Below are 13,700 nucleotides of genomic sequence, written 5' to 3'. Positions count from 1 at the left end.
ACCTCTTTAAATACGTTCCAGTGCTCTTAGAAGTGTACAATATGTGACTCACCACTTCAGTAAAAACATTGTCTTAATATGCATGACGTTCCAGGCAGGATTTGTGCTGTTCTTATGGCTTTACTGTCTGACAGAACTTTTGACCATCTGTGTATAAGGTCCACTCCCACATGTAATCAGGAACACGCTGTATAGACTATGACCGTTTATGACATGCGTTTTCTTATCCAATCCTTTTCAGGTAACCTTTCTAATTGATGCAGTGCATGTATTGTTTTTACAGTTGTTTTACTGGGAATTCTGGGATATGGGAATAAATAGGATTAAACAATGGTGAATACAGGATTTACTGAATAATAGCAATGATAAGACGTTACAGCAGCAGTTATATCAACTAAAGAAACAATCACTTACTGTAGCTCGAGTTAAATATTGCCAAGCTCTCTTTTTACAGCAACACCCAAGATGGTGGAAATTGGACAGGGTATCTTGTGTAAAAGTCTTGTTTAGTGTTTGCCCTCTGTGTTCTGCAGGGGGTATTTATAGTAATGGACACAGAATTTTCCACAATATTGCTTAACAGTTGTGTGCTGTGCGTAAGCATGGCGTTAGCAAATACATGTGGTGTGTGGCCTTGAAGATTTTAACTAGGCTAGAAGTTTAAAAATGGTAAAAGCAAAAAAAAAATCACAGAAAACAATACATAATAGATAAAATGATAAAGACCAAAATATACAATGCATTTGCAAAGTCTTCGGACTTTATGTTGCGACTTTGTGCTAAAATAAAGAAAATCAAGTTGTTTCCCCATCATACTGCACTCAATACAATATAATAACAAAGTGAAAACAGAAGATACTAAATCTTTGCTAATGTATTGAAAAGGGAAAACTAAATTATTGCATTGACATACCTCTAAGTATTCAGACCCTTGATTTAGTATTTAGTCGAAGCAACTCTGGCAGCAATTACATTCTCCACTCATCTTGTGTTTGATTCCACAAGGTTTGCACACCTGGATTTGGGGGTGTTCTGCCATTCTTCTCTGCAGATCCTTTCGAGCTCTGATAGGTTGGATGGGGACAGTCGTTTGATGTCTCTCCAGAGATGTACAAGTGGGTTTAAAGGGCTTCTGTCACCCCACTAAACATTATTATTTTTTTTGTGTACTTATAATCCCTATACTGCGATTTATCCATACATAATGTGATTAATCATTTTGGTTCAGTAGATACTGCTAAAAACGTACTTTTATAATATGTAAATTAGGGCTGCACGATATATCGCAAAAGTAATCGAACCGCGATAATCGCCAAATGCGGTTTGGCGATTCGGCCGAGCCGAAAATGCCGCGATTATTATATATGAAGGGGCCCCTATTGATAAAAAAGTCCTCTGTCCTATTGATAACATAACAGGTCCAGCCTCTGTACTTACTTTTACAATGAATGTACTGCAGCGACGAGCGGGAGCGAGCGAGGCAGCCGGCCGGCGCGTGACTGACGTCACTTAGTCACGCTCCTTCTTCCTGAATTAAGTGGGAGGAGCGTGACAGTGACGTCAGTCACGCGCCGGCCGGCTCGCTCTCTGCCGCTCTCTGCAGTGTGAGTGCATTCATAGTGAAACTGTGAAAGTACAGAGGCTGGCCATTTTATGAATAGGAGAGTTAACACATGAAGGGACACATGGGGCCATGAGGGGGACCAGCATAAGATGCTATATGTGTGTCTTATGCTGGCCCCCCTCGTGGCCCCATGTGTCATAGCACACATCCCCCATAACAGTGCCCTCCGCAGGTCCCCCATAACAGTGCCCTCCGCAGGCCCCCCATAACAGTGCCCTCCGCAGGTCCCCCATAACAGTGCCCTCCGCAGGTCCCCCATAACAGTGCCCTCCGCGGGTCCCCCATAACAGTGCCCTCCGCGGGTCCCCCATAACAGTGCCCTCCGCGGGTCCCCCATAACAGTGCCCTCCGCGGGTCCCCCATAACAGTGCCCTCCGCGGGTCCCCCATAACAGTGCCCTCCGCGGGTGCCCCATAACAGTGCCCTCCGCGGGTGCCCCATAACAGTGCCCTCCGCGGGTGCCCCATAACAGTGCCCTCCGCGGGTGCCCCATAACAGTGCCCTCCGCGGGTGCCCCATAACAGTGCCCTCCGCGGGTGCCCCATAACAGTGCCCTCCGCGGGTGCCCCATAACAGTGCCCTCCGCGGGTGCCCCATAACAGTGCCCTCCGCGGGTGCCCCATAACAGTGCCCTCCGCGGGTGCCCCATAACAGTGCCCTCCGCGGGTGCCCCATAACAGTGCCCTCCGCGGGTGCCCCATAACAGTGCCCTCCGCGGGTGCCCCATAACAGTGCCCTCCGCGGGTGCCCCATAACTGTGCCCTCCGCAGGGGCCCCATAACTGTGCCCTCCGCAGGTCCCCCATAACAGTGCCCTCCGCAGGTCCCCCATAACAGCGCCCTCCATATCGTGCAGCCCTAATGTAAATTACCTGTCTACCAGCAAGTAGGGCGGCTACTTGCTGGTAGCAGCCGCATCCTCCTATCATAATGACGCCCCCTCCGCATGTTGATTGACAGGGCCAGCGGACGGGATCTTTCTCTGCTGGCCCTGTTTGCATTCAAAATCTGGCGCCTGCGCCGTACCTGTCTTCAGTCGGCGCAGGCGCACACTGAGAGGCGGGCGCTCGCTCGGCCGCTCCATCCTCAATGCGCCTGCGCCAATGACGTCACATCTACACCCGGCGCAGGTACGCCAGAAGACAGGTACGGCGCAGGCGCCAGATTTTGAATGCAAACAGGGCCAGCAGAGAAAGATCCCGTTCGCTGGCCCTGTCAATCAACATGCGGAGGGGGCGTCATTATGATAGGAGGATGCGGCTGCTACCAGCAAGTAGCCGCCCTACTTGCTGGTAGACAGGTAATTTACATATTATAAAAGTAAGTTTTTAGCAGAATCTACTGAACCAAAATGATTAATCACATTATGTATGGATAAATCGCAGTATAGGGATTATAAGTACACACAAAAAAAAAAAAAAACAGTTTAGTGGGGTGACAGAAGCCCTTTAACCACCTCCGGACCGCTGTACGCACAGACGCGTCCTGGAGGTGGTTGATTCATTCCTCCTGGACGCGCCGGCGCGTCCTCTCGCGAGACGCGAGATTTCCTGTGAACGCGCGCACACAGGCGCGCGCGCTCACAGGAACGGAAGGTAAGAGAGTTGATCTCCAGCCTGCCAGCGGCGATCGTTCGCTGGCAGGCTGGAGATGTGTTTTTTTTAACCCCTAACAGGTATATTAGACGCTGTTTTGATAACAGCGTCTAATATACCTGCTACCTGGTCCTCTGGTGGTCCCCTTTGTTTGGATCGACCACCAGAGGACACAGGTAGCTCAGTAAAGTCCCACCAAGCACCACTACACTACACTACACCCCCCCCCGTCACTTATTAACCCCTTATTAGCCCCTGATCACCCCTGATCACCCCATATAGACTCCCTGATCACCCCCCTGTCATTGATCACCCCCCTGTCATTGATTACCCCCCTGTAAAGCTCCATTCAGATGTCCGCATGATTTTTACGGATCCACTGATAGATGGATCGGATCCGCAAAACGCATCCGGACGTCTGAATGAAGCCTTACAGGGGCGTGATCAATGACTGTGGTTATCACCCCATATAGACTCCCTGATCACCCCCCCTGTCATTGATCAACCCCTGTAAAGCTCCATTCAGACGTCCGCATGATTTTTACGGATCCACTGATAGATGGATCGGATCCGCAAAACGCATCCGGACGTCTGAATGAAGCCTTACAGGGGCGTGATCAATGACTGTGGTGATCACCCCATATAGACTCCCTGATCACCCCCCTGTAAAGCTCCATTCAGATGTCCGCATGATTTTTACGGATGCACTGATAGATGGATCCGATCCGCAAAACGCATCCGGACGTCTGAATGAAGCCTTATAGGGGCATGATCAATGACTGTGGTGATCACCCCATATAGACTCCCTGATCACCCCCCTGTAAAGCTCCATTCAGATGTCCGCATGATTTTTACGGATGCACTGATAGATGGATCCGATCCGCAAAACGCATCCGGACGTCTGAATGAAGCCTTACAGGGGCATGATCAATGACTGTGGTGATCACCCCATATAGACTCCCTGATCACCCCCCTGTAAAGCTCCATTCAGATGTCCGCATGATTTTTACAGATGCACTGATAGATGGATCCGATCCGCAAAACGCATCCGGACGTCTGAATGAAGCCTTACAGGGGCATGATCAATGACTGTGGTGATCACCCCATATAGACTCCCTGATCACCCCCCTGTCATTGATTACCCCCCTGTAAAGCTCCATTCAGATGTCCGCATGATTTTTACGGATGCACTGATAGATGGATCGGATCCGCAAAACGCATCCGGACGTCTAAATGAAGCCTTACAGGGGCGTGATCAATGACTGTGGTGATCACCCCATATAGACTCCCTGATCACCCCCCTGTCATTGATTACCCCCCTGTAAAGCTCCATTCAGACATCCGCATGATTTTTACGGATCCACTGATAGATGGATCGGATCCGCAAAACGCATCCGGACGTCTGAATGAAGCCTTACAGGGGCATGATCAATGACTGTGGTGATCACCCCATATAGACTCCCTGATCACCCCCCTGTCATTGATTACCCCCCTGTCATTGATTACCCCCCTGTAAAGCTCCATTCAGACATCCGCATGATTTTTACGGATCCACTGATAGATGGATCGGATCCGCAAAACGCATCCGGACGTCTGAATGAAGCCTTACAGGGGCATGATCAATGACTGTGGTGATCACCCCATATAGACTCCCTGATCACCCCCCTGTCATTGATCAACCCCCCTGTCATTGATCAACCCCCCTGTCATTGATCACCCCCCTGTCATTGATCACCCCTCTGTAAGGCTCCATTCAGATATTTTTTTGGCCCAAGTTAGCGGAATTTTTTTTTTTTTTTTCTTACAAAGTCTCATATTCCACTAACTTGTGTCAAAAAATAAAATCTCACATGAACTCACCATACCCCTCACGGAATCCAAATGCGTAAAATTTTTTAGACATTTATATTCCAGACTTCTTCTCACGCTTTAGGGCCCCTAGAATGCCAGGGCAGTATAAATACCCCACATGTGACCCCATTTCGGAAAGAAGACACCCCCAGGTATTCCGTGAGGGGCATATTGAGTCCATGAAAGATTGAAATTTTTGTCCCAAGTTAGCGGAACGGGAGACTTTGTGAGAAAAAAATTAAAAATATCAATTTCCGCTAACTTGTGCCAAAAAAATAAAATTTCTATGAACTCGCCATGCCCCTCATTGAATACCTTGGGGTGTCTTCTTTCCAAAATGGGGTCACATGTGGGGTATTTATACTGCCCTGGCATTCTAGGGGCCCCAAAGCGTGAGAAGAAGTCTGGTATCCAAATGTCTAAAAATGCCCTCCTAAAAGGAATTTGGGCACCTTTGCGCATCTAGGCTGCAAAAAAGTGTCACACATCTGGTATCGCCGTACTCAGGAGAAGTTGGGGAATGTGTTTTGGGGTGTCATTTTACATATACCCATGCTGGGTGAGAGAAATATCTTGGTCAAATGCCAACTTTGTATAAAAAAATGGGAAAAGTTGTCTTTTGCCAAGATATTTCTCTCACCCAGCATGGGTATATGTAAAATGACACCCCAAAACACATTCCCCAACTTCTCCTGAATACGGCGATACCACATGTGTGACACTTTTTTGCAGCCTAGGTGGGCAAAGGGGCCCATATTCCAAAGAGCACCTTTAGGATTTCACAGGTCATTTACCTACTTACCACACATTAGGGCCCCTGGAAAATGCCAGGGCAGTATAACTACCCCACAAGTGACCCCATTTTGGAAAGAAGACACCCCAAGGTATTCCGTGAGGGGCATGGCGAGTTCCTAGAATTTTTTATTTTTTGTCACAAGTTAGTGGAAAATGCTTATTTTTTTTTTTATTTTTTTTTTCATACAAAGTCTCATATTCCACTAACTTGTGACAAAAAATAAAAAGTTCCATGAACTCACTATGCCCATCAGCGAATACCTTGGGGTCTCTTCTTTCCAAAATGGGGTCACTTGTGGGGTAGTTATACTGCCCTGGCATTCTAGGGGCCCAAATGTGTGGTAAGGAGTTTGAAATCAAATTCTGTAAAAAATGACCTGTGAAATCCGAAAGGTGCTCTTTGGGATATGGGCCCCTTTGCCCACCTAGGCTGCAAAAAAGTGTCACACATCTGGTATCTCCGTAATCGGGAGAAGTTGGGGAATGTGTTTTGGGGTGTCATTTTACATATACCCATGCTGGGTGAGAGAAATATCTTGGCAAAAGACAACTTTTCCCATTTTTTTATACAAAGTTGGCATTTGACCAAGATATTTATCTCACCCAGCATGGGTATATGTAAAAAGACACCCCAAAACACATTCCTCAACTTCTCCTGAATACAGAGATACCAGATGTGTGACACTTTTTTGCAGCCTAGGTGGGCAAAGGGGCCCACATTCCAAAGAGCACCTTTCGGATTTCACAGGTCATTTACCTACTTACCACACATTTGGGCCCCTAGAATGCCAGGGCAGTATAACTACCCCACAAGTGACCCCATTTTGGAAAGAAGAGACCCCAAGGTATTCGCTGATGGGCATAGTGAGTTCATGGAAGTTTTTATTTTTTGTCACAAGTTTGTGGAATATGAGACTTTGTATGAAAAAAAAAAAAAAAAAAAAAATCATCATTTTCCACTAACTTGTGACAAAAAATAAAAAATTCTAGGAACTCGCCATGCCCCTCACGGAATACCTTGGGGTGTCTTCTTTCCAAAATGGGGTCACTTGTGGGGTAGTTATACTGCCCTGGTATTCTAGGGGCCCAAATGTGTGGTAAGGAGTTTGAAATCAAATTCAGGAAAAAATGAGGAGTGAAATCCGAAAGGTGCTCTTTGGAATATGGGCCCCTTTGCCCACCTAGGCTGCAAAAAAGTGTCACACATCTGGTATCCCCGTACTCAGGAGAAGTTGAGGAATGTGTTTTGGGGTGTCTTTTTACATATACCCATGCTGGGTGAGATAAATATCTTGGTCAAATGACAACTTTGTATAAAAAAATGGGAAAAGTTGTCTTTTGCCAAGATATTTCTCTCACCCAGCATGGGTATATATAAAATGACACCCCAAAACACATTCCCCACCTTCTCCTGAGTACGGAGATACCAGATGTGTGACACTTTTTTGCAGCCTAGGTGGGCAAAGGGGCCCATATTCCAAAGAGCACCTTTCGGATTTCACAGGTAATTTTTTACAGAATTTGATTTCAAACTCCTTACCACACATTTGGGCCCCTAGAATGCCAGGGCAGTATAACTACCCCACAAGTGACCCCATTTTGGAAAGAAGAGACCCCAAGGTATTCGCTGATGGGCATAGTGAGTTCATAGAACTTTTTATTTTTTGTCACAAGTTAGTGGAATATGAGACTTTGTAAGAAAAAAAAATAAAAATAAATAAATCATAATTTTCCGCTAACTTGTGACAAAAAATAAAAAGTTCTATGAACTCACTATGCCCATCAGCGAATACCTTAGGGTGTGTACTTTCAGAAATGGGGTCATTTGTGGGGTGTTTGTACTGTCTGGGCATTGTAGAACCTCAGGAAACATGACAGGTGCTCAGAAAGTCAGAGCTGCTTCAAAAAGCGGAAATTCACATTTTTGTACCATAGTTTGTAAACGCTATAACTTTTACCCAAACCATTTTTTTTTTACCCAAACATTTTTTTTTTATCAAAGACATGTAGAACTATAAATTTAGAGCAAAATTTCTATATGGATGTCGTTTTTTTTGCAAAATTTTACAACTGAAAGTGAAAAATGTCATTTTTTTGCAAAAAAATCGTTAAATTTCGATTAATAACAAAAAAAGTAAAAATGTCAGCAGCAATGAAATACCACCAAATGAAAGCTCTATTAGTGAGAAGAAAAGGAGGTAAAATTCATTTGGGTGGTAAGTTGCATGACCGAGCAATAAACGGTGAAAGTAGTGTAGGTCAGAAGTGTAAAAAGTGGCCTGGTCTTTCAGGGTGTTTAAGCACTGGGGGCTGAGGTGGTTAAGTCAGCGTTCTGGCTTGGCCACTGAAGCACATTGATACAGTTTTCAGTTTTCTTGTGTTGTCTTGGCTGTGTGCTTAGGGTCACAGCCTTGTTAAAAGGTGATCCTTTGGCTTAGGCCTCATGCACACGACCGTTTTTTTTTTTAAGGTCCGCAAAAATGGGGTCCGTAGGTCCGTGACCGTTTTTTCGTCCGTGGGTCTTCCTTGATTTTTGGAGGCTCCACGGACATGAAAAAAAAGTCGTTTTGGTGTCCGACTGGTCGTGGGAGCCAAAAGGATCCGTCCTGAATTACAATGCAAGTCAATGGGGACGGATCCGTTTGACGTTGACACAATATGGTGCAATTGCAAACGGATCCGTCCCCCATTGACTTTCAATGTAAAGTCAGGAGTCCCTTTTATACCATCGGATCGGAGTTTTCTCCAATCTGATGGTATATTTTAACTTGAAGCGTCCCCATCACCATGGGAACGCCTCTATGTTAGAATATACCATCGGATTTGAGTTAGATCTTGAAACTCAGATTCGACAGTATATTCTAACACAGAGGCGTTCCCATGGTGATGGGGACGCTTCAGGTTAGAATATACTAAAAGAACTGTGTACATGACTGCCCCCTGCTACCTGGCAGGTGCGTCTGCATAAAAGCTTTTTCAGAGCTGAGTTTTCACTTGGTGAAAACTCAGATCCGACAGTATATTCTAAAACAGAGGCGTTCCCATAGTGATGGGGAAGCTTCTAGTTAGAATATACTTTGAACTGTGTACATGACTGCCCCCTCCTGCCTGGCAGCACATGATCTCTTACAGGGGTCTTTGACACGCACAATTAACCCCTCAGGTGCAGCACCTGAGGGGTTAATTGTGCGGATCACAGCCCCCTGTAAGAGATCGGGTGCTGCCAGGCAGCAGGGGGCAGTCATGTACACAGTTCAAAGTATATTCTAACTAGAAGTGTCCCCATCACTATGGGAACGCCTCTGTGTTAGAATATACTGTCGGATCTGAGTTTTCACCAAGTGAAAACTCAGCTCTGAAAAAGCTTTTTTTCACCAAGTGAAAGTAGCCTACGGCCACGGACGCGGATGCCAATCTTGTGTGCATCCGTGTTTTTTCACGGACCCATTGACTTGAATGGGTCCGTGAACCGTTGTCCGTCCAAAAAATAGGACAGGTCATATTTTTTTGACGGACAGGAAACACGGATCATGGATGCGGCTGAAAAACGGTGCATTTTCCGATTTTTCCACGGACCCATTGAAAATCAATGGGTCCGCGAAAAAAAACGGCACAACGGCCACGGATGCACACAACGGTCGTGTGCATGAGGCCTCATGCACACGACCGTATTTTGTCACGGTCCGCAAAATGGGGGTCCGTGATCCATGACCGTTTTTTCGTCCGTGGGTCTTCCTTGATTTTTGGAGGATCCACAGACATGAAAAAAAAGTCGTTTTGGTGTCCGCCTGGCCGTGCGGAGCCAAACGGATCCGTCCTGAATTACAATGCAAGTCAATGGGGACGGATCCGTTTGACGTTGACACAATATGGTGCAATTTCAAACGGATCCGTCCCCCTTTGACTTTCAATGTAAAGTCAGGAGTTAATATACCATAGGATCTGAGTTTTCTCCAATCCGATGGTATATTTTAACTTGAAGCGTCCCCATCACCATGGGAACGCCTCTATGTTAGAATATACCATCGGATTTGAGTTACATCGTGAAACTCAGATCCGACAGTATATTCTAACATAGAGGCGTTCCCATGGTGATGGGGACGCTTCTTGTTAGAATATACTACGAACTGTGTACATGACTGCTGCCTGGCAGCACCCGATCTTTTACAGGGGGCTGTGATCAGCACAATTAACCCTTCAGGTGCCGCACCTGAAGGGGTTAATTGTGCGTATCATAGCCCCCTGTAAGAGATCAGGGGCTGCCAGGCAGCAGGGGGCAGACCCCCCTCCCTCCCCAGTTTGAATATCATTGGTGGCCAGTGTGCGGCCCCCCTCTATTGTAATATCATTGGTGGCCAGTGTGCAGCCTCCGTCGGCACCCCTCCCCCCCTCTATTGTAATATCATTGGTGGCCAGTGTGCGCCCCCCCCCCCCGCCCCCCCTCTATTGTAATATCATTGGTGGCCAGTGTGCGGCCTCCGTCGGCCCCCCTCCCCCCCTCTATTGTAATTTCATCGGTGGCCAGTGTGCGGCCTCCCCTCTCCCCCCCCCCCCCCCGCCCGATCATTGGTAGCAGCAGAGAGTTCCGATCGGAGTCCCAGTTTAATCGCTGGGGCTCCGATCGGCAACTATGGCAACCAGGACGCTACTGCAGGCCTGGTTGCCATGGTTACTTAGCAATATTGCAATATTAGAAGCATCATACTTACCTGCTGCGCTGTCTGTGACCGGCCGGGAGCTCCTCCTACTGGTAAGTGACAGGTCTGTGCGGCGCATTGCTTAATGATCTGTCACTTACCAGTAGGAGGAGCTCCCGGCCGGTCACAGACAGCGCAGCAGGTAAGTATGATGCTTCTAATATTGTAATATTGCTAAGTAACCATGGCAACCAGGCCTGCAGTAGCGTCCTGGTTGCCATGGTTACCGATCGGAGCCTCAGAGCGATTAAACTGGAACTCCGATCGGAACTCTCCGCTTCCACCAATGATCGGGGGGGGGGGGGGGGGGGAGGCCGCACACTGGCCACCAATGATATTAATACAATAGAGGGGGGGCCGCACACTGGCCACCAATGATATTACAATAGAGGGAGGGGGGGGCCGGGGGAGGCCGCACACTGGCCACCAATGATATTACAATAGAGGGAGGGGGGGCCGTGGGAGGCCGCACACTGGCCACCAATGATATTCAAACTGGGGAGGGAGGGGGGTCTGCCCCCTGCTGCCTGGCAGCCCCTGATCTCTTATAGGGGGCTATGAAATGCACAATTAACCCCTCAGGTGCAGCACCTGAGGGGTTAATTGTGCAGATCACAGCCCCCTGTAAGAGATCGGGTGCTGCCAGGCAGCAGGGGGCAGTCATGTACACAGTTCGTAGTATATTCTAACTAGAAGCGTCCCCATCACTATGGGAACGCCTCTGTGTTAGAACATACTGTCGGATATGAGTTTTCATAAAGCTTTTATGCAGACGGATCTTCGGATCCGTCTGTATGAAAGTAACCTACGGCCACGGATCACGGACGCGGATGCCAATCTTGTGTGCATCCGTGTTCTTTCATGGACCCATTGACTTGAATGGGTCCGTGAACCGTTGTCCGTCCAAAAAATAGGACAGGTCCTATTTTTTGGACGGACAGGAAACACGGATCACGGATGCGGCTGCAAAACAGTGCATTTTTTCGATTTTTTTCCACGGACCCATTGAAAGTCAATGGGTCCGCGAAAAAAAACGGAAAACGGCACAACGGCCACGGATGCACACAACGGTCGTGTGCATGAGGCCTGAGGCCTTAGTCTGAGGTCAAAATCACTCTGGATCTGGTTTTCATTAATAACATCATTGTGCTTTGCTCCATTCAGCTTTTCCTCAATCCTGACCAGTCTCCCTGTCCCAGCCACTAATAAGCTGCCACCACCATGCTTCACTGTAGGAATAGAATTGAGGCCAAGTTCAATCTTGATTTCATCAGACCAGAGACCAATCTGAGGGTCCTTTGGGTGCTTTTTTTGCAAACTCCATGTGAGCTTTCATGTTTCTTTAACTGGGGAGATGCTTCTTCCTGGCCAAACTGCCATAAAGCTCTGATTGTTGGATGCAGTGATGGTTGACCTTTTGTAGGATTCTCTCATCTTCACACAGGATCTTTGGAGCTCAGCAAGAGTGGTTTTTGCTCACCTCTATTACCAAGGCCCTTATCCCCGATTACTTAGTTTGATGGGGGGGCCAGCTCAAGGAAGAGTCCTGGTTGTTCCATATTTTTTCCAATTTAGGCCCCATGCACACGACCGTTTTTCGGGTCTGCATCCGAGTCACAGTTTTTGCGGTTCGGGTGCGGACCCATTCACTTCAATGTGGCTGCAAAAGATGCGGACAGCACTCTGTGTGCTGTCCGCATCCGTGGCTCTGTTCTGAGGCCCCGCAAAAAAATATAGCATGTCCTATCCTTGTCCGTTTTGCGGACAAGAATAGGCATGTCTACAATTGGCCTTCCGTTCCGCAAATTGCGGAAGGCACACGCGCGGCTTCCGTTTTTTGTGGATTCGCGGTTTGTGGTCTGCAAAAAACGGCACGGTCGTGTACATGTAGCCTAAGAATGATAGAGGTCACTGTGCTGTTGGTAACTTTTGTCTCTGATGAATGGTTTACTTTTCTTTCTCTCTAGACAACGTTTCATGTACTAAATGCATAGAACTTGGGGGGGGGGGGGGGGGAATTTATCATTAGATTATTTGAAGTCTGTTTTGCTTGAGTCTGGGTTAGAGTTCTTTCTGCCAAATTTATCAAATGTTGCATGCGGTTTGGTGCATCTTTAAACATAACACTTTTGTCTAGAATTGCTACTCCAGTATTTCTAACCAAATTTTGGTGTAGTTTTTGATGCATATCAATTACCGGGACTTTACTATAAGAGTTGATAATCCAAACAGACTTTTTGTTACATTACTAGCATTCCACACACTTTTTACTCATGTAACTTTGGACGTTATGGAGACAGGCAAGGTTCTCATAACTGACGATAGAAATACACAGAATGCATGATGCTCCTAGTTGCTGTTTAAGTCTTTCCAAAAAAAAGTTGACTTTGGAGTCAGTGAAAATGTAATTTTGCTTATATATGCAATTTTAAGTCAATATTAGTTATTACAGTACCTCTCCAAATCCCTTCTTTTGCACACATTATGACTTTGTGAGTTCAACATGTTCTGCAGGGTTTACTGTATTTAAAAGCGGCAATCATTTCATCCATTTCAATCATTGCACCCACCTGGTTAGTGGCTATTATCATTGCCAACTATTTCAGATTTTGGATATGAACTAATGGACAGATGCTAGCAAAAAATAATAAAATATTCCCAATGCATAAAAATAAAGTCCTTCTCCATCTGTATAAAATAGGCATGTTACACTGCACTCTTTCTTGTAAATTTGGAGATGAATATTTTCACATTAAACCCAGACTAGCTTAATCTCAGCATTTGCTCTCGCTATTCCACATCCTGTGAGAGTTTGGCTTCTTTTTCTTGTATTCCGATTGTATAGCCTTAGTTCCCTGCTTGGTGTACTACAGAAAGAGCACTTGAGCAGTTTCTACTGAAGTGACACCCAACTGAACCAGTCGAAGAAAACGTTGCCAGTCAGATATTCCATTAACTAACAAACAAGCAATTCAATCAAGTATTTAAAGCGCTTGTTAGCAGAGAACAACTGTTTTCAGTCTTGCAATGTTCAGTAGCATCTTTATGTACATTGATAGCTGAATGCCTTTTTCTCATTTAGCAGGGCCTCCCAGCTTTAAATAATTTATTAAAGTCCGCTTTGGGAAAGATGCATCAA

At 46.5% G+C, this 13,700-nt stretch overlaps 1 protein-coding gene across 2 annotated transcripts in view; it reads left to right on the top strand.

The window, feature by feature from the left end:
* The window catches only part of TBC1D22A (TBC1 domain family member 22A), a 741,029-nt gene that overhangs the window by 398,559 nt on the left and 328,770 nt on the right, over positions 1-13,700 (top strand). The window lies entirely within an intron of this gene.

Source organism: Bufo bufo, chromosome 1 (genome assembly GCF_905171765.1).
Source record: "Bufo bufo chromosome 1, aBufBuf1.1, whole genome shotgun sequence".
Taxonomy (NCBI): Eukaryota; Metazoa; Chordata; class Amphibia; order Anura; family Bufonidae; genus Bufo; species Bufo bufo.
Note: the sequence above shows the minus strand (reverse complement) of the source record. Positions and strands in the feature narration are given on the sequence as shown.